The 23,040-nt window shown below is 34.9% G+C and overlaps 1 long non-coding RNA gene across 1 annotated transcript in view; it reads left to right on the top strand.

The window, feature by feature from the left end:
- Positions 1 to 19,539, top strand: part of LOC125097060 (uncharacterized) — a 38,896-nt gene extending 19,357 nt beyond the window's left edge. The window contains exons 2-3 of the long non-coding RNA XR_007126479.1: positions 4,160 to 4,315; positions 19,438 to 19,539. This is a non-coding gene — a long non-coding RNA (uncharacterized LOC125097060). The remainder of the gene's footprint in view (positions 1 to 4,159; positions 4,316 to 19,437) is intronic.
- The last annotated feature ends 3,501 nt before the right edge of the window (positions 19,540 to 23,040 follow it).

The raw sequence follows: 23,040 nt of genomic DNA, 5'->3' as shown, positions 1-23,040 counted from the left end.
CCAAAAAATGGTGGATTTGACATCTTGTTTTTATTCTGATCTTCTCATCTAGCTCCCCTGACATGGTTCTGATCATTCTGATGATAGGTTTCAAGAAAATAGGAAAGATCTGAGTCATATACAGATTGCTAAACTACTCTAAAGCATAGAATGGCAAAACTTTGGGACCAAGGGTAAGGTAGAAGATTCTTGAACTATACTTAAGCTGTTTCAGTTATGCACAGCTTTAGTCAGCTCTTTCAGGGAAAAAAACGTTCAGATATATATATTTTTTTCTACTTCATAATATTTTATTGCATGCTTGCTGGGAGCCAGGCAATGTGCTTGATGTTAAGATTAACACAATCAAATAAAATATAGGACATGATTTTTAATAAACCAATAGCTCTTGATTTAACTTTTCCTTTTAATTAGTAGTTTATTTTCATTACTAGTATTACCACTATTGCTACTGATATTATATTAATAATAAGCATTGCTTCAACAAACTTGTTATTTGTTGAAGCTCATGATTCACTTCAAAATTCTCCATGGGCTTCTCTGGCTTGCTGTCACCACTGACTCCCAATATGGTATTGCCTGCTTGAGTGCCAGAGACAGGTTTCAGGCTATGCACTGGTTACCATGTAGATGTACTACGGGCATCTCAACCATATTCCAAACAGAGAAGATTACCTCGTCACCCTCTAGTTAGCCATATTCATTCTGCCATGTAATTTTGACATGTATATTTCTAAAATCTATGTTTTTATGATCTTTTCATTCTCTTTTTGTGACTTGAGACTCCATCACATTTATGTAAGCTATAGCAGTATGTTTTCATTTACTCCAGTTACAAAAAGCTCAGTTTTCTAATGCCCATATGGCTAATTCTCTCTTGTGAACCTGTCTCCCAGGGTGGGATATAAGGTCTCCTCACTTTGAATCTCACATCCTCACACTATATCACCCACTAGCACTCCAACAGCATTATTTCTGACTACTTGCCTGGGACTTTCCTTCATTCCTTGAAAGTTTTAGTTGTTGGCTCTGTGTTTATCTCTGAAACCAATTCTGCCATAATTCTGGATTTCAATATCCAGATACATCATTTTCTTTACTCTTTGTCCTAGGTATATACTTTCACTGAGTTACTCAGTCCTATCTGTAATGATGTCCTAGATTTGCCATTAACAATAATTGCACTCTTCCATAGTCTCAATTTCTACACAGAGATTTGTATCCACTATCTTACTTGGTGCCCATTTTCTTCTCATGCTTTGACTCCAACAATCATTTGATCCCACCAGGGTAAATCTTTTATCTTTTCATTATACTTCGTCCCCTTCAAGTATTCATTTTGGCTTCTTTGCCATCTTAAATTATTATACTCCCAAGTTCATTGCAATAGCTTCCCTGGTAAAGCCCCAATTCTAGAAAAAAAAATTTTTTTGCCCATTTTGAGCCTCCATTTCAGATGAATATGTCTAGAGAAAACACACAACTTGGTGTACGGAAAGTCCATTGTCCATTTCTTTAGTCCAAAATCCTAGTCAGTCAATATAGCTCCTTCTTATCCATACTGTATATGATTCACCCATAAATTATGTCAGCTGAACCATTTCTCCTTCTTCCACTGCTACCACCTGGTCCAAGGTACATCATCCCTCACACCAATTATTGTGTTAACATCTTATCTGGTCTCCTTGTTTCTGCCCTGCCTCCCACTTCAGTCTGCTTGCAACCCAGATGATCCATTTGAAATATACATAAAATCAAGCCACCCTTTTGCTCAGAACCATTCAGTGACTTCTTATGTAGGGGAATACCAACATTTTTACAATAATCTACACCATCTGGATCCTGCTTACTTCTAGATCCTACCTCCTATCCCTCTGAACTTCACTTACCTTTCAAAATGTTTTCTTAAATGTTATCATCTCAGTGAAGCTTTTCTTGACCGTAGTATTTAAAACTTCAGACTTATTCACAACAGCACTCTGTACTTCTCTTCCCTGCCCTATTTTTAGAATATCGTTACCATCTGATGAAGTGTGTATTTTGCTTCTGGGTTTGTTACACATTTCATCCCCACCTTCACTGCCTGCCACCCACTTAGAATGTAAACTCTCTGGGGGCAGGGATTTTTATTTTCTTTGCTCATGCCTAAAACACAGCCCATAGACACTCACTTAGTATTTATTGAATAAATGCATTAATGAAGTAATGAATTAATGCATGAGCAGGGCTGAAGAAAAAAAAATAAATAAAAGATCACATGTTAATCTAAGCATTAAGATTACTCTCCTTTCCCCTGGTGGGGAATGAAGTAGTGGGCCATACCAATTCTAAAGCAGCATTGCTAAACTGACTTGAAGAAACTGAGGATTGAGACTTAAGAAGCTACTAATAAGACAAGTTAACCAGCACCACTCTTGCTTTGGAAGTCGTCTCAAATATCAATGATCGTTCTTCATGTGAAATGTGTTTTTTTTGTTTTTTTGGTCTTTTTTTTTTTTTTTTTTTTTTACTTCATTTTGGATATCTAAAAAAAATAGGACTGCAGAAACTGGAGAGTAGGTGTAGGTGTTTTTTTAGAGGATGAGTTTATCTATGGTTCAGAATGATCTTTTTCTCTCATTTGTTAATTAATAGAAAACTTAGAGCCAGATTTGTTGTCACCTTCTGCAAGTATGTAGCACAGCAGAAATCCCTTTTGTGTATATCTAATTCATATGGGATTAATTTAACAACTAAAGCAATGAATAGAGTAATGCTTTTTAAATACACATAAACCATTCTCAGACCCTGTTTAATTGTTCAGCAAAATTTGGTAATCTTATGGTGGCCATGAATTCAGCTATCCTCCCTGGTAGTAATCAAATAAACTACATGATACAAAGATTCAGTGGACAACATTCACTTCCCACTTGTTACATGAATATTCCTCATGTTCAGTATAATGGAGAAGGATATCAGTAACACTGATGGACTACAGGGATTACAGCAGGGCCAGGCTACACCACTGAGAGGCTCTGGGGAAACGTGGCTGGGATTTCTGATTTTGAACATGAAGGCATACTTGTAAAGACTGCAGACCCTGTTTCTCTATTCTAAAACTTCAGATGCTCAGTTACACACTCTGAGAGATGGTTGAAGAAAAGATTGTCCACAATATAGGGGATAAACAGAGACCTAGGGAATGTGGCCACTTGGCTCAGGAGAGCTTTGGGACCAATGGTTAAGGAAAGGCCAAGTACACAAACTAAATATGGGTCCAGTGAATTTATATTATGTTCAAGAGAACATAGGTTCCTCATCTCTCTTAAGTCTCTATTTATTAAACTGCTATTTGCCAGAAGACAGTTTATGAACACATGAATTTAGGGAACATTGGCAGAATCCCAACTTTTTTCTAGCCTCATAGTTGTAACTAACGTATTTAAAGATAAATAAACTGTTCAGTTTAATGAGGATAAATACATTTTGAATAAATATTTTAAAGGCACACACAAAAAATATCAAAACCGAATGTTCCTAACAAAATTGTAACTCCATACACAGTGATGTGGAGCAGAATTTAAAACAGCCATAGAAAGGATTTCAGTTCATCGCACTTCTTGCTCTATTTTTCTCTCTCCCATGAACACCTCCATATGTTGAACTTTTTAAAATTTATTTTAATTTGGTGATAGACGGTTGGTAACTTAACTTGTGAAAAGATCACACATATCATGGTTGAAATAATTAAAATGACAAAATACCACATTTTTATAAAAAAAACAGATTTTCCTCAAAAGCAGAGTGCAAATAAGAGACCATTTGTTATATTCAGTATAGCTTTTTTAGCAAATATGATGATTGAGCCTTTGCTGCTGACTGGGAAACATTTGTGATGGATTCTGGGCATCCACCTCACTGTATGTTGGTTTGGGATTTCTTTGGTTTCCAATGTGTAAACAATATCAGTACTTCAGTATTTACAACCCGGACTGTGACCCTCCAATTACAGACAGAATCCAGACCCATATTTGCAAGGGCCAGGGAAAGAGTGACAATAGAGGTCCTCATCCTATTTTTCCAAATGAACTTCTGACTTGGTAAGTGGCTCTTTATAATATCTAGAAGAAGGCCGGGTTAAAAAATGCAGAATTTCAGACTCCTGTGTTTTCCTCACTAGGATGTGATAGCACAGAAGGAGGCAATTCCCTGACCCAAGCCTGCCACTCTCGTCTTCTAGCTCCTCACTCCATTTTGACCACGATGTGCACATCCATACCCATTTATATGAGTATGACTACCTTGTTTCTGCAGTCCAAGCTCTGTCAATACTCAGGTAAGTAACTACACTTTGTTTGGCTTCATGCTCAGTTCTTTGAACCTGGGAAGTGGACAGGACCTAGAAGTAGGCTTGGAGTCATTGGGACAAGGAATTCAGGTATCCCAGATACCTTGGACATGGCCTAAAGTGGGAGGCATGGGATCCAAATGAAGATGTCCTTTGGCCCTTGAGACTGTTCCATGGGGTCTCAAAACATTCAGAGGGAGGCCAGAGCGGATTCCTCGGGCTTTTGCCCATGCATAAGCGTGTTTAAGCATGTTACTCTTTAGGTCCATATTTCTTAGAATTACTGGTAGCAGTAAGATAACAAGAGAGTTGAAATTAGATTAAGTCACAAAATACCGAATTCTAAATTTTTATCTGTTATGCTATTATTACTACTCATTATTATTGTTTCTTCTATTATTACTATATTAAAACTACTCAGTATAGTACTGAAATTTACATGTGGTTTTTATCTATTTATCTTTTCTAACAGCTTTATTGATGTAAAATTGATATACCAAAAGCCCCACATTTAATGTATATAATTTGATGAGCTGGTCATATACATATACCCATGTTGTGCCAAAAGAACTCTAAGAAAATATACTTATTATTTTTCATATATGATATAGATATGTAGGAGGGATATCAATTTTGTAGCTCTTCATTATTATTCCTCTTTTAGCTTTCCCTTTCCTTAAATTTCTAAAATTCTTCTCAGTAGCAATGCCACTGAATGAGGGATGTTGGTAGGACATTCATGAAATGTGACTGGTAGAATAATTGAATTCACACAATTCATTTAACTAGTGAGAAAACTATAATAGTTTCCAGAGGGACTTATATATGTCTTTTTCCTGTACCAGTGCTGGATTTGGTTACCTCATATAAGAAAATGAATAGGGTTATTGTATGATCGATTATTAAGGAAAAAAATGCTTTTGATATCAATGGATGAGTTACTTCTCTAAAGTAACATCTGTAAGAGATGCTTTGATAATATCAGAAAACATAAAAATCACTCTAAAATTATGAAATCGAAAAATTAGATTCACAGAATCTAAATTTAATTCTCCTGTCATTCAGATCCGCTTGTTAAATTCCTCATGACAGTGGAACACTGGTTTTGATTAAACAAGATTACATGAAATTATCAAAATGTTCTAAATAACCCTTTTTCTTCTCAGAAGTGATTGATGTCTTTCGCTTTGTTCAAGGTTGGATGAATATGGTTTTACCCAGTATGCTTACTCTGTTATTAAGTTCAGGATTTGCTCATTCTGAGTAAATTCTCTAAATAAATTATAATTATAATGTAATATCTAGTTATCTAATTGCACCGTATGTAATTTTTCAGTTTTATTGAAATATAATCGACATACAGCACTAGCTAACTTTAACATGTACAGCATAATGACTTGACTTTTATGTACTGTAAAGTGATTACCACAATAAGTTTAGTTATCTCACATAGTCACAGAAAGGAATAAAAGAGAAAATATGTTACTTTTATATGTAAAAGATAAGATGTCTCACTGCATCAATATTAAAGGCAAAAACTGGGTAGAATTCGGTTGTGTATGTGTTTGTCACATGAACGACATGAACACAAATGAAATAAAGTGGTGAGGTTGCAATCATTCATTTTAAGCAATTTAATTAATTTATGTCTCTGTGGCCATATAGAGATGCTTTTGGCTACCTTCATTGTGGGAAACATAATTATAAAATTCTTCTGTGTGCAAAGGGTAACTTGGATGTCATCAAGAGGAAATGTGTATATTCACTGCATTGCAAGTGTTAATTGACAATATCAATAAGCAAGTACCACCATGTAGAAATTCCAGGTGGTAAATAAGGAAAAGATGAAGACCAACTGTTCTAAGACAGAAAAAAATAACAGCTAGGGGAGCCTGGGGGGCTTAGTCATTAAGTGTCTGCCTTCTGCTCAGGTCATGATCCCAGGGTCTTGAGATCGAGCCCCGCATGGGGCTCCCTGCTCAGCGGGAAGCCTGCTTCTCCCTCTCCCAATCCCCCTGCCTGCATTGCCTCTCTTGCTCTCTTTCTCTCTGTCAAATAAATAAATAAAATCTTAAAAAAAAATGCCAGTTATATTTGGCAGCTTTGTTCAATAGAAATACAAGAGCAGACTGTTAAAAGCTTTAATTTTGGTTAATTCTTGATGCAAAAAGGGGAGAGAAGTACATTTTCAGGGAATCAAGTTTATATCTGGATTTCTTCCCTAATTAATATGTCTTATTAAGATTCTCCGAACCGTTGTAATGAAAATCAGAGTTAAGTGCTGTAAGGTTATAAAATGTGGTCAGGAGTGAGGAGTTGGTACATGAGGTGTCAATAACCAGGTGTGCGCGGGAAGCCAAGGGATTCTAAGACTACTGTATTGAATGTGCTAGCTACTCATTTATCACAGGGAGTCTTAACTCTGCCTGTGTGTCAGAAGTTCCTTGAGAACTAAAAAACAATAAAAATAAAATAAATAAAAACCAACATTTTGTCCCATGCAGATCAATTTAATCAGACTCTTTAGACCTTTTAGTAGTGGTTTCTGTGCAATTTTATTTGTGTTTTAAAACTCTCTGTAGCCAGTGTTGAGAAACATAAATTTGGAATCATGGTAAAACTGGTTGTAGGAGTCTTGACACAGAGAAAGGGGAGTAAGTCTTTAAAGAAAAAAAAGGTGTAGATGTCACTATAATACGATTAGTTAGCAAGATATTATACACCTGCTACCTGATAATTAAGTGTAATAAAAGCAGTATACAAAATGTTTCACACTCTATGACTACAACCATAAATATAAACATATACAAATTTGATTTTATATATATAAATATGAACATCTTTTTAATTAAGGTGATAGGATTATGGGATAAAATATTTCATTTATTTAATGTTACTGTAATGGTACTTTAATAAATATGTTTTTGCAAATAAAATAAATAAATAAATAAAATTTAAGATGTTACTTTAAAAAGTGGTTACCACCATGAGACACATCTACATTTAGCTTTTGATCATGGAACCAAGTCATGGAAAGGAAGAAGAAGTCACTGTTATTTCTGTAAAGAACAACCTCATTTTCTCATGCAAAAAAAACCTGATCAGATTTCCTTTACTTCCATCTGGGAAATGTCAGTGTTATTGCCACACCTGTTCATCAAGCAAAGTCTGCTCTCCAGTTCTTCTCTTCTCCACCCCCAGTTTTCCCTGTACTTGAATGCAACCTTACTTAATGAGAAAGGTTTTGATCAGCTATTTGTCCTACTACATTCTGAACATTTTTGAAGATGTTAAGGATCTCTAGACTAAGATCACTATCACAAGATTGTGAAGAGAATAGAATTTGAACTCCTATAACCCTGGGTTCAAATGTTATTTCTATCTTAAATTGCAAACATGGCAACAAACACCACTCACACTGTTCCACTCTCCCTATCCAGCATTACTTTACTCATTTAATTTGTTTAATCTCTCTCTCCCATCATTAAAGCATGACAAGAAATTTTATTCCTTTGTCCACTTGCTATCCTTAGTGTCTAGAACATCTAATTTATAATATGTTCATAAAAGGTGCTCATTAATATTTATTAAATGAGGAAATTGAGAAACAGCATCCCATTGGCATTCAGCATCCTAATTACTGCCCTTTCTACAGTTTTGCCTAAAGTCACAGAGTCAGTAATTTGCAGCAACAGTTGAACACAGGTTTGTCTGGGTTCAAATTCCACACCAGTCTTGTTTGTTTTTAAGCATCAAGGCATGCTTTTATCTCAAGGTTTTTGCATTTGCCATTTCTTCAACTTGAAATGCTTGTCTGGCAGATAACAGGATTTTTTTCCTCACTCCCCGTCAGCTCTTTTCAGATGCCAGAATATCAAGACTTTACTAAGACAGAGTGACTCGACAGGCTTTTTCTCTAAGTGAGAGGAGAAGTCATTGTAACAAAGAATGCGACTACTTGGTTTATTTTTAATAGGATCACTTTGAGTAAACTGTTAGGACTAGGCCGAAAGCAGGAAATGGCAGAAGCCATATCAGAAGTTACTGAATTATTCCAGGAGAGAAATGATTATGACTTGAACAAGAATCATAACATAGGTGTGAAGTGTTTGGAGCCCACTTATATCTTGATTATAGAGTCAATAGGCTTTACTGTAAGAACAGGTATGGTATAAGATAAAAAATAAATCATGAGGGATTCTTGGGGTTTTGGCTTGAGGAAATGAAAGAATACGGTTGTTATTATTTCTGATCCAGAAAAGTACAGAGGAACTGGTTTGGGGTGGAGGACAAATAAGGAGTTCAGTTCCGCTCATGTTAAGTTTAAAATACCTATTAAATAACCAAGTGGTAATGGTGAGTAAGCTGTAAGATACATGAGTGTTGAGTTCAGATATTTAAATTTGGAAGTCATCAGCACAGAGAGCATATTTAAAGTGACTAAATGAGGAGAAGTGGGTGGGGGGATGGGTGAAATAGGTGATGGGGATTAAGGAGTGCACTTAACATGATGAGCATGGAATGATGTTTAGAATTCCTGAATCACCATATTGTACACCTGCAATTAAGATAACATTGTATCTTAACTATATAGGTATTAAAATAAAAAACTTAATAAAAAATAATAAAGTGACTAAGTGAGATTACCAAAGTAATGAATATAGGTGGAGAGGAAAAGATGTATTAGACCTGAATCCAGAGCACCAATGTTTAGATTGGAGAGAGGAGGAAGAGCCAGCAGGAAGACTCAGAAGGGAGCAGCTAAGTGGAAGAAGTAAAACCAGAAATATGTGAACTTCAAAGCCAAGCTCTCAGGAGGAGGGAATGAAGAACAACATCATGATTACTTATAGATCAAGAAAAAGTAGGAATTGAGAACTGAGTATTAGATCATATGCTATGCCTTTCTACACATTGGCTGAATTTTCTTACACTGGCATCCTGCAAATATATGGAAACAGAGTCATTAAGAATGTCCTATATTTCATAATCTTTCTACCATGGAGACTAAAAACGTTCTCATGCTTTTGTTCAAAAGTTCCTAAGGAAGATGTCAACTTTCAGGTATATAAACTTTGGCCCAAGGTAATTTCTCTATGACCACTTCATACTCTCATTTACAAAGGCTGAAGGGGCATTTTAAAGATAAAATTAAAAATTTCTACTGTAATAGTTTTTTACTAAGAAGAGTTTATCATGTATACAGATATATTTATTTTCTTATTCTCTCAGAAGAAATAAGAGAAATAAGGTAGTCTTATGTTAGTGATTCTGTTAGGCATGTAAGTAGTATTTCTGAGAACACAGGTCTTTGAGATAGGGTTGCACTTTAAATGTCTAAATAATTCTTGATGTCTCTCCCCTAGGATAAAAAACTTCATCATTATCAAGAGATTTCTAACTTCTTTACTTCTTCTTTCTAATTTAAACTTGCATTTTTAGTCCCCCCCACAAAAATCTTCAAGATAGGTGATGCTGTTTTAACCAAATTACAAACAAATCAACAAACTTATATCAAAAATGAAAAAAAAATTTTTTTGTAAAGCTCAGCAACTTAACTGAAGCCATATAGGTAATAAGCATTAGTATTTAAATGTAGGTCTGTTTGTAAAAAAATGTATGCTGGTCTCAACCTTGACACATTTATTTTTTATCTTGTTTGACTCGCTGAACTACGTGGTGTGCTAGTGCTAGTTAACATGTGATGTTAAGGTGTCTTTCTTCAGTAAAGCTCATTTCTTCATGTTTTTGGTTAATATGGGATTGAGATCTAATAACGGTGATGTACAGAGTCAGAGTCAGAGTCATCAGAGGTAGGTAGCAGTTTAGGAATGAGACAGACCTGTCTTAAATCTTGACAACTATTTCATAGCTGGATGTAATTAGACACAATATTCAATCTTGATAACCCCAGTGCCCTCATCTGTAAAATGAGTATACTGTTGTACCAATCCCATGAAAATGTGTATTGAATGAAAATAGCAAAAAAAGTATCTAGTACAGTTCCTAACATACAGTATGCAAATAAAAGCAGCAATCCCAAAACCTACAAAAAGGAAAGAGGGGGAGGCTCAGACTGCATAGGGATTGGGCACCTGACAGGACCTGCATGGCTTATTATGAGAGAAGATCTTTGAAGACTATAAATTTGGGTTCTTAAAGAACTATCATTATAATCCAAGTGGTCTAAGTAAACTCCAGGGACAGAGATGGAAGAAAGGATGAATTGGATGAGTGCCAAGAGCTTTGATACAGTGTCAATTATTGGCAAAAGGTAGATTGTGTGTTCACTGTAACATTGGAAACAAGGTTTGGTACCTTTGTGCACTGAGAACTACAAGCAATTAGGCACAGGCATAGAGCTATAAGCAAATATCTCTGGTATATTCCATAGGACAGAGTCAGAGTCAGAGTCAGACTCATAGGACTCCAATCTTAAAATGTAAATGGAGTAGAAATTGGTGTTTTATATTAAGGGGGCAGTTATCTAGATTGGCCTTTCACTGTGAGAGGTTTGGATAATCAGCTTTGTCTCTAGGATTATGTGAAGTCTATTGGTCTATATTCACACTGGTCAAAAGGCAGCAAATTATTTCTGGCTCTTATTAACCTATTTACTACACTGGATTTTCTGACTCTGGACCTGAATTAGGATAAGCCAAAAATTACCAGATTAATTTTCTTTGTAACTGGGTTAGCTGGATGAAAGTAGGAAAGGGCTAATAGCCATTCATCTTGGATTCCTCTATTCATATAAACAAATGCATCAGAGAATTTCTAGATGCATTATGGAATAAGTTGCATAATTTGAGAGAAGTTAAATTTCAGGAGGATGAACTGAAATATACTGCTATAAACAAAATTATTTTATATACATGATTGAATACATTAAAATGGAATTGCTTTTGGATTGTCTGGAAATTACAAGTCTCTGGGGTTTATGTACTTTAATAGCAGAGAGTATGAGCATCCTGATTTTCTGCTGAGCATGACAGATTCAAAATAGTGAAAGGACGCTGCAAACATTTTACTCATTTCATTTCTGCTGTCACACACTAGTCAAACTCAGTGAATTAATTTTTCCCGATTCATGATAACTTCAATTAAAAATAAAATTAAATACCTCGTATCACCAATTAAAGATCGTATATACAGCCAGGGACTATTAGTAAGATTTTGCTTGTGAAAAATGTACCCACTTATGATTTTGACTATTTTGTCTCTAGAGTCACCAAGGTGTTTAGTGTTCATATTCCTGAGAACAAATTATATCAAGTTTCAATTAAATACAACAGACTGTGGGTGTGGGTCTGATTGCTAAAATCAGATAAATTATATTTTCAGGTGATAGTTATTTTAATGAAATAAAATTATTTTCACTAGATAGCCCTAATAAAAAATAGTGTAGCTCCCAATGTATTTTAAATGCATCATCCTTAGTAAAAGGCGTCATGGGATATTTTAATTCCGAACAGATTAAAAATAATATCTTTAATTACTGGAAATAATTCTGAAGATCAGTGAAAATTTATTAAAGTAGGATTCAGCAAATTAAATTAATTTGGTGTATAGTGCCATTTTAAGTAGGATAAGTTCAGCTACACTGAACATCTGAATAATGACAAAACCCACAAAAATAAACTAACCTAATTGCAGTACTGAGATAAATACAAGTTAAAGACATACTGAACTGAATTGTTGAAATACAGTCAAAAGGAAGTTCTTTGGAGTCCTGGTTCTGGTAATAGAGATAGCTTGCATCACACTAATTTTTCCATAAATAAAAATTACTAACTAAGGAAAAAAAAAATTGTTTGATGGTAGTGGAGTGAAGAAAGAAACCAGAAACTGGAAAGGATCCAATCCATAAAAAGTGAAGCCATATGGTTGATACTCACATTTTTTTTTTTTTTAGCTTTTTTCCTGAGGGCACTTGTCTTGTCCACAAACAATTGGATAGCTCGAACTCAAGCAGTAAAGTCCAATCCTTTTGGCTTGAAGTGTTTTTGAGATTTTCTGGGTGGCTGGAAATTGAAGGATAGGGAATAAAGCAAGGAGGAAATCACGCAAGTGGAGAGCCCAAAATCTCCATATAAATGTATCTCAAATCCTTGAGTGACTTCTGAACTACATATGAGAGGGAGAAACTCCAGAGAACCTGTTGGAAAGAAACATTTAGGAGCCAGAAAAGACTTCACAGAGATAATCAGTTTGTGCCATCAGAGGAAGCAAAGTTTGGAATTTGAGCTCCTGAGTTGGAAGAGCTTGGTAGATACCTTGATCTGTCTAAAAATTGACACAATCAAATATTAAAAGTGGGTGTTTATTAATTTACCTACCTATTAGAATAAAAATTAATACTTTGGGAGAAGGTATCACATTCGAGAATCTCTAAAACATTTTATTGCAAGTGTTTGCTACACAATAAAAAATTATTTGAAATGGAAAGAAATAGGAAATTTTTACTCATATTTAAGAGAAAAAATCAAAAGAGACATACTCTTAAGGGGGCTTAGATATTGTATTAGCAGACAAGAATTTTATTATTTATTAGTTTATTTATTTATATTTCATTTATTTACTTATTTGAGAGAGAGTGAGAATACACGAGTGGGGGCAGAGGAAAAGCAAAGGGGGAGGGACAAGTGCACTCTGTGCAGAGCATGGAGCCAATCTGGGGCTTCATCCCACCACCCTGAGATCATGACCTGAGCTGAAGCCAAGAGTCCGACACTCAACTAAGTTACCTAGGTGCCCCTAGCAGACAAGAATTTTCAAGCATTTAAGTTAATTCAGTTCAAGGCTTAAAGAAAAAGAGGAACGAACAAAGAATCTCAGAGAATTGGAATGTATGAAAAAGAAAATTGAAAACTGAAAAGTCCAATGTCTAAAATGAAAATGTCACCTGCTGGACTTTCCAGCAGATTAGAGATGATAGAAGACAGAGACAGTGAGCTTGAAGAAGTCAGAAATCTCTGGGGCAATATCAAGTGGTAAAACATCTGCTTAATTGGCATCTCAGAAAGAGAAGAGAAAGAAAAGAGAATAAGTGAGAAAAACTTTGTGGAGAAAAGAAAAGCTAAAAATATCCTCAAGTTGGTGAGAAGCTTGAGTTGATAGAGCCAAGCAGCATGGCAAACTCCAAGAAGGATAAGTACAAAGAAAACCAGAATTGGGACACATTTAGTCTAGCTGCTTAAAACTAGAGATACAGGAAAAAACCTTGAAAGAAGCAAGAGAAAAAGAACATATTAGAACAGGAGAACAACACAAATGAAATGTGTTGGCTCTTTTAATAGAAAAACTGGCAGCTTAAAACAAAAGTTATAACATTGTATTGTTGGATTTATAACATTTGTAGATGTGAAATATATGACCCCAAAGGCATAAAATGGTGGGTTGATAAGTAGAACTGTACTATGACAAAGTTCTTATTATTTTAAATGAAATTAAAAAATACTAACTATAAGAAGTACCATCAAAATTGTAAGGTTTGCTTCAAAGTTACTAGAGCAATTAAAATGCAATGATAAAAAGTATACAATTAACTCAAAAACTTCTGCTTATGACAGGTTGCTGTTGATAAAATGAAAATGCAATGCAAAGACATAGAAAAGCTATTTAGAATACATTTTTACTAAAACATACAAAGCACTGCTGAAAATTAACAATAAATAAATTGTTTGGCACTTTCCTAAAATTTTTCTAAAAAATTTAGCATATGCTTACTCTGTGAGCTAGTAATTCCACTTCTAAGTATTTGCCCAAGAGAACTGAAAGCATATTTCCACTAAAAATCTGGCATAAGTTTATTTATAAGTACATTTAGCTTTTAGTAGTCATACATTCTGGAATAACACAAATTTCATCATAAGGAGATGGATAAACAAATTGTGGTTTATTCATTCAATGGAATATGATTTTTAAATAATAGTAATAATAATAGTAATAAAGTGCCACTGCTACAACATTGTGAATAAGTTGAAAAATTATATTTAGCAAAATAAAGTAATCACAGCAGGGTTTACAGCATTTCAATCCATTTATATGAATTCAAAAAAAATCAAAAGAAATCTTTAGCAAAATAATTTAGAAAGTGGATGGATTTGGAGCTGGGAATAAGCTGGATGGGGGAATTATGAATTTTATAGGGTTATATAAAATTTTTCTATTTGGTAAGTGTTTTGGTTACATGAGCGTGTGTGTGTGTGTGTGTGTGTGTGTGTGTGTGTATTTAATAAGACTCCTTGAATTGTAAAGATTTGTCATTTCAGCATATGCCAATTTCCCCTCAATGAAAAAAAATAAGTAAATCATGCAATTTTGTTTAACTCCTTAAAGTTTTCTTTAAAGTTTTATGTTCTTGCTAATATATCTGTTAGGTCAAATAATATTTAAAGTAGTTTTTCATCATCTTAGCAGTAGATAGTTTCATACATTTTTATTTCATTACTATTGCTTTCATTTATTATTTATAAAGCATGAATAATAAATGTGATAGTCTATAAATAAAGTTCACACATCAAAGACCTTTGCAATTCAAAAATGAGAGATAAATCGAAACCAAGAAATGACATGTTGTAAATATAAGCAAACATAAGATCGGTTTACATCTATTTCCTTCTTTGTTTTTTGTTTTTCTTCCTGTATTCTTTTCTATTACATCAGGCAAAAAATACAGAAATTACTGTTTAGAAGGCTTTAAGAGGAAAAGTCACAGATGACTTCAGAGATGCACATAGTCCTGCAAGCTGGGGGATTTCAAAGTGGATAGCTATTCAAAGTCTATTTCAGAAGAAAAATGAAAGAGAATAGATCCAAGTGGAAGAAATCTCTATGTTAATAAGCTAAAAGATGGTAGTGGGAAATGCATTTTAACATTTGTTCTTTTATTATCTCAGAATGGTATGTGCTCTCTTTCTTTCTCTCTGTCTCTCTCCCTCTCTCACTGCATATGTATAAACACACACATCTATATAAAATATGCATATGTTTTATACATATACATAAAACACATACATATATGTACATATAGTTCACCCTTGAACAACCCAATGGGTGGGGGAATTGACCCCCATTCAGTCAAAACTCCATGTATAACTTTTGACTCCCCAAAAACTTAACTACCAATAGCCTACTGCTGTCTGGAAACCTATGGATAACATGACACATATTTTGTATGTTATATGTATACACTGTATTCCTACAGTAAAGTAAGCTAAAGAAAAGAAAACATTATTAAGAACATCATAAGGAAGAGAAAATGCATTTATACTACTTTACTTATTTTCTTAAAAGATTTATTTATTTATTCATTTATTTTAGAGAGAGAATGCACCAGTGTGAAGGACAGAGGGAGAAGGAGAGAGAATCTCAAGCAGACACTATGCCGAATGTAGAGCCCAACATTGGGCTCGATCTCACAACTTTGAGATCATGACCTGAGCCGAAACAAAGAGCTGGACATTCAATCAACTGTGCCACCCAAATGCCCCATGTACTGTACTTATTTTTAAAAATTCTTGTATGAGTGGAGCTGTGCCATTCAAATCCATGTTGTTCAAGGGCCAGATAAATAGATAAATATACAAACATATGCATTTGTATATACATAAATATATATTAATAGTTTTTATTCAATATTGTTTCAGTTAATATTTTATTAGGCAGCTTCCATCTCTACAATTTTCACTGAGTGAATTTGAATTGTAAATTTATTTAGTATTTACAAAGTTAAAATTATTTAATATTTACAAAGCTAAAGTTATTAAAATATCTTTTCTTAGGTTTTCCATGTGTATAATGAACATAATGACAGAAAATACAATGTTACTATGTAGTGTTAATATAGTGTTACATATTGCTAGAAGAGGTACTGATACATTATTACTCTATACAAGTTTCCATTATTATTCAAATTATGTAATTTATCTTAAATTTTCAACAATATTGCTGTTTTTCAAGTAAGTTTGTTGTTTATGTGAATAGTTTATGTTTATGTGAATTGTTTATGTGAATAGAACAATTCAAGGAGTCTTATTAAATACACACACACACACACACACACACACACGCTCATGTAACCAAAATTAGTTTAGTTTATGTGAATAGTTTTCTACTTTTTTCTTACTGTTTGTAGCCCAGGAGCCTAAAAAGAAGGTTTTTAAATCAAATTCATGTTTATAACCACAGGAATGATTCAATCTATGTAACTGTAAACCTAAAAGAAAATTAAAGAAGGGGGGGAGGGAAGAATTGCTTTGTTGGGTAGTGCGCTTTTAATCTAAAAAGCAATGTTTTCTCTTTTTGTGATGAGCTCAGGAGAAGGAGTAAGATGAGAAAATATCACAACTTGAACTTCCAATAATTTATTTGTCATGCACGTTCTTTTAAGAAAGAGATAACTTAATCAGTATATATCTATAGCAGATTAAAACTAAGTGAGGCACAGATGGAGGGAACATAAGTAGATATGAGAGCTTATTTATTCTCCTTTTTGTTTATTTAATTATCTCAATCTCACTTACTACTACAAAGAGGTAAAACAGCCTGTGGAAAATTTAGCCTAAAAGATAATATTCTATAAACCATGAAGTGCTGTCTGCAGGAGCAGGCTTTTTGATTACTTGTGTTTCTAAACCAGCCTGGCGTCAAAGCACGTTTACATTATTTGAACACCTTGAGGCCAGAAAATCCTCTTCATGGTCTACATAATTGTAACCCTGGTCTACGTGGTCATCATCCTAGTTGGGAAGAATTTTTTTTTTCCTTTTTGTCTCCCAGGGATAACATCAGTTTGTGTGGGTTGCAATTGTTTTTTGACCATCTATCATTAGGTATTGAGGTGGGCATTAGGAATACATCAGTGAAAAACATGGTCTCTTCCTTCACAAACTTCACATTTAGAAGGTAGCAGAAAGTTGACCTCCACATGGATATGTGCCCAGTAGTATTCTATGTGCTAACATAAACATATGCACCAAATGCCATAGCGTACATAGTGAAATGCATTAGATACATGAAATGGCCTGGGAGATTAGTAACATTTATTACGGTTAATATTTATTGAATTTTGCTTTTTTTCCAAGAGGGTAAGTGAATAACTGGGATGATTATTGGAAAATAATTTTGTCAGATGAAGAGAGAAGTGGATGACACTGAATGCATAGGGATAGCATATGCTCAAGTCAAGAGAGTGCTATGTATGTTTTGGAAACTATGTATAAATCACTGGGTATCTGTGGAAGAATTTCAGCAGTTTGAGACAGAGAGATAGCCAGAAACCATAAAGTAAAATGTCTTGAATGTCATTCTGGGTTTAGAAAGACAAATAGGATACTAACTTTAATCAAGCAATGACAAGACCAGTAGAAAGACTACTCTGGCAGATTTGTGCAAGTATCTGAGGCAGATAAGATGAGAAGCAGAAAGATGTCTAGTATTATAGATAATATATTTTTAATTTATAAGCTAAGATGGTATTATGATTATAGAAAGAATGGATATTCAGAAGATAAAATTGAAAAAAGCTTTGTGATTAATTGAAGGTGTGGGATCAGGAAGAGGGAACAAGTTTCTGACTGATGATTTTCATGTGAAAATTTCATTTTCCAATGTAAGAAACAAAGAGGTGAATACATAGGGAGTAAGATGGTGATCCTTTCTCTTTATTTACTCAGTAGAAATTTATTGAGCGTTTACTATGTGACAGAAACCGAACCCTTTAAAAGGATACTTTCTAGTGGGAGAAATTATATATACATATACATATATGTACACACACACACACACACAACACACGTATGCTATAAACTATTATATATAAACATGCACATATAACTTATATATTATATTAAAAATAATTTATATATAAACTATTACATTATATATAAACTATTATATATAAACATGCACATATATGTATATCTACACACAAGGTATTTTTGATGATGATAAGTGTAACGGCTAAAAAGTAGACAAGGGAGATCAGGAGTGTAAGATAGGTTGCAATTTTATGTAATATTGTCATAAAACCTCACTAAGAAGAAAATATTAAAGGAAAATCCCAGAGCGGGCAAAGGAATAAGTTAGAGGCTATCTGAGCTTGGAGTGAGAGGGAAAGTTCTGGATTGACAGGGTAGCCATTTGAAGTCCCTAATGTGAGAATATTCCTAGGAATATGGGATGTGCTCAAGGAGGCCTGTATGGATGCAGCCAAATGAACAAGGCATAAAATATTTAAAAAAGAGAATGTTTGAAAGGGTGGAGCTAATGGATCATCTAGAGCTTTGTGGGTCAACACAAGAACTTTATCTTTTGAATGAGATGTGATGCCACCCTAGGATTTTGAGGAGAAGAGTGATATAATCTAACTCATGTCAACAAAGAAAAGAAAGTACCTTTAGAGCTACCGTGTGGAGAACAGAGGAGCAGATGGTGGAAACAAGGAGATCTGTTTTCATGTATTCACCATGATCTGGTCAAGGAATGATTGTACTTTGGACCACTGTGATAAAAGTAGAAGTGATAAGAAATTTACAGAGTCTGAAAATATTTTCAGATCACAGGCAAAAGAATTTGGAATGCAAAAGAAAAATTATTTAATGACAAAATTTTTGTTTAAAGAAATGGAAGAATGAAACTTCTATCAACTGAGCTGGGGAAAACTGAAGAAATACTTTGGTGTGAGAGCTTAGTTTTGAAGAGACAATTTGAACATACTAAACTTTAGATATCCCTAAGACATCCTAGTGATATACTACATGGAGGAGGAAAAACTAGATTTGCCTTTCAAGAATTTATTGAATGCACCAGAATTAAAATATAAATTGTGGAGACATTAATATGTAGGTAGTGTCATGGTTATTTTTATGTGTGACTTTGACTGGATCACAGGGTACCCAGATATTTGGCCATATGTTATTTCTGAGTTTGTCTGTAACAGTGTTTCAGGGTGAAATTAGCACTGAATTAGTAGACTAAGTAATGGGGGTGGGTGGGCATTATCCAATCCACTGAGGGCCTGAATAGAACAAAAAGTGGAGGAAGAATTTACTCTTTCTTTTTGCCCTGACTGCATGAGCAGAGACATTGTTTTTCTCCTGCCCTAGGACTGAGTCTTACACCATCAGAGTTCCTGGTTCTCAGGACTCACACTGAAATTTACACCTCTGGCTTTTGTGAGTCTCCAGCTTGCAGATGGCAGCTCTTCAGACTTCCGTTTCCATAACCACATAAGGACTGAGCTCTATGTAATTGTGTTTTGAAGCCTGGAAAATGAGGAGGAGCTAGCAAAGGAATTGAGAAGTGATGACCTAAAATGAAGAATAAACAAAGTGTGCAGAGTTCTGAAAGTCAAGTGAAGAAAATGATTCAAAGGTGGGACAGGGTAAGCAATTCAAATGCTATCACTAACTCATGTAGGATGAAGGCTGAGTATGGGCTAGTTTTAGACATATAGCATTTGATTTGTTACTGGTTTTAGTTGAACATGAGTCTGAATTAAGGAAGAAAATTCTCTCTCTCTCTCTCTCTCTCTCTATACATATATGCACACACATATTTAAGAATTATTTGTGGTATTTGAAGTCAAAGATATGATAAAATTTCCTGAGAAAATAACTAGTTATGATGTGAAATCAAGAAAATGAATAAATAGGGGCGCCTGGGTGGCTTAGTGGGTTAAGCCCCTGCCTTTGGCTCAGGTCATGATCCCAGGTCCTGGGTTCAAGCCCCACATCGGGCTTTCTGCTCAGCAGGGAGCCTGCTTCCTCCTCTCTCTCTGCCTGCCTCTCTGCCTACTTGTGATTTCTCTCTGTCAAATAAATAAATAAAATCTTTTAAAAAAAAATGAATAAATAGGGGCACCTGGGTGGCTCAGTCATTAAGCAGCTGCCTTCAGTTCAGGTCATGATCTCAGGGTCCTGGGATCAAGTTCTGCATCGGGATCCCTGCTCAGCTGGAGCCTGCTTTTCCTTCTGCCTTTTCTGCCTGCAGCTCTCCCTGCCTGTGCTCTCTCTCTCTCTCTCCCCCACCCTCTGATAAATAAATAAATAAATAAATAAATAAATAAATAAAATCTTAAAAAAAAAAGAAAATGAATAACTAAATCAAGCTGATGCATTAAGAGGAAGAGAGAGCAAAATAGGAAAGTGATGCTTGAAAAAATTCCCAGATATATTCATGTGTTCCTTGGATTTTGCTACACTCAATTATGGTCTCTCTGGTTTGGATGGCTTTTATTTCTTCTTTCCCAATTGCTCTGGTTTGGATTTCCAGTACTACATTGATGGAACTGTTGAAAGTGGACAATCTTGTATCATTCCTGACCTTAGGGGAGAAAAAGGTTTTCATTGTTGAGCATGATGTTGGCTGTGGACTTGTCACAGATGGCCTTTATTATGTTGAGGTATATTCCTTCCAGACTAAATTTTTTGAGCATTTTATAATGAAAGAGGTTTTGATTCTTTCAAGTGTTTTTTTCTGCATCTACTGAGATGAACATATGATTTTTTATCTTTCATTCTGTTAATATGGTATATCACACTTACCAATCTGTTTATGTTGAACCATCCTTGCTTCCCATGGATAGATTCCACTTAATCATAGTTTGTGATTCTTTTAATATGCTGTTCATTCAGTTTGACAGAATTTTGTTGAGGATTTTTGCAGTCTAGTTAATCAGGGATATTTTTTCCTATAATTTCCTTTTCTTATAGTGTCTTTGTCTGGTTTTGGTATCAGAATAATGCTAGCCATAGAAACTAGTTTGGAAGTATTCCCTCTTCAAATTTTTGGAAGAGTTTGAAAAGGACTGGCATTAATTCTTCAAATATTTTGCAGAATTCACCTCTGAAGCCATCTGGTTCTTGGCTTTCTGTTGTTGGGAGGTTTTTGATTACTAATTTAATCTCCATGCTAATTATCAGTCTATTCATATTTTCTATTTCCTCATGATTTGGGCTGTCTAGCTGTATCTCCTTGCAAAATTGTTACCATTTTTTCTAGGAAGAACAATATAAATCTTTATCTCTATATGCTTAGTTAATTAATATTGAATGAGTTCAGATAGTATATAGAAATCTTAAAAATTTATGTTTCCATCTACCCCACACCTTCATATTTAGTGCTATGATTTGGCTATTATTTTTTTTTTTCTGTTTCTTCTTTATCTGGAATTCTCATTACTTGTGTGTTGAACTGTATCATATTGTTCCACAAGTCTCTGAGATTCTGCTAGTTTTTCTTTAATCCTTTTCTTCTCTCTTCTTTGGATCAAATTCTATTAAAGTTTTATAAAATTGTTTCTTTCTTCTGTCAATTTTACTTTAAACCTAACCTCTCGGGGCACCTGGGTGGCTCAGCGGGTTAAGCCGCTGCCTTCGGCTCGGGTCATGATCTCAGGGTCCTGGAATCGAGCCCCGCATCGGGCTCTCTGTTCAGCCGAGAGCCTGCTTCCTCCTCTCTCTCTGCCTGCCTCTCTGCCTGCTTGTGATCTCTCTCTGTCAAATAAATAAATAAAAAATCTTTAAAAAAAATAAATAAAAATAAACCTAACCTCTCTAGTAAATTTCTATTCCAGTCACTTCACCTTTCAGCTACAGAATTTCCATTTTTAAGTTTTAATTTCTGCTGGTAGTCTACATTCATTAATATATTTTCATTTCATTCTTTGAACATATATCTATTTAACTCTTTTTATGGTAGCTCTCTTGTAATTTTTATCTGCTAGACCTAGTATCGAGTCCTCTTACAAAGTGCTGGTATCAATTTCTGGGTGTGGTTTATGCTTGAACAAAGAAAGTTAGATTAAAACTGGACATTGTAAATAATATGTTGTGGTGGGGTGCCTGGGTGGCTCAGTGGGTTAAGCCGCTGCCTTTGGCTCAGGTCATGATCTCAGGGTCCTGGGATTGAGTCCCGCATCGGGCTCTCTGCTCAGCAGGGAGCCTGCTCCCTCCTCTCTCTCCGCCTGCCTCTCTCTCTACTTGTGATCTCTCTCTGTCAAATAAATAAATAAAATCTTAAAAAAAAAAATAATATGTTGGGGCAAACCCGAAGTCTGTTGTGTTCTTCTTCAGAATTTCTTTCTAGAAGACAGTTAAATTGCCCAGATTCAGACTGTGAAATTTTTCTCACCTCTAGTATTAATTTGCTCTTTTCTTGTAGTTTCATGCTGTTATTTATTTATTTTTTAACCTGCCTTCCAAGGACCTCTTTTGTACCTTTATAATTTGTATTTAGCCAAGAATTTGGGTAAAGATGATGTTTACCTTCTCCATAGTTTTTACCTCTAGGGATCCCTGTAATTTTCAGATGCTATGCCAGCTTTGAAATCTGTTTTTGATGCTTCGAATTTGTAAGTCTTTAGCTCTTTGCTGCCTAAGCTGAATGCCGCTGGAGGACGCATTCATCTTTTTTTTTTTTTTAAGATTTTATTTATTTATTTGAGAGAGAGACAGTGAGAGAGAGCATGAGCGAGGAGAAGGTCAGAGGGAGAAGCAGACTCCCCATGGAGCTGGGAGCCCGATGTGGGACTCGATCCTGAAACCCCGGGATCATGACCTGAGCCGAAGACAGTCATCCAACCAACTGAGCCACCCAGGCGTCCCAGGACGCATTCATCTTAAAAGCAACAGATTCACACATCTATGACCTTGCACCTTTGTTTGTCAGAAGTGTCAGAAGCTTCAATGTCAGAAGTGTCAGAAGCT

The sequence above is a fragment of the Lutra lutra genome, chromosome 4 (assembly GCF_902655055.1).
Source record: "Lutra lutra chromosome 4, mLutLut1.2, whole genome shotgun sequence".
NCBI classification, from domain to species: Eukaryota; Metazoa; Chordata; class Mammalia; order Carnivora; family Mustelidae; genus Lutra; species Lutra lutra.
Note: the sequence above shows the minus strand (reverse complement) of the source record. Positions and strands in the feature narration are given on the sequence as shown.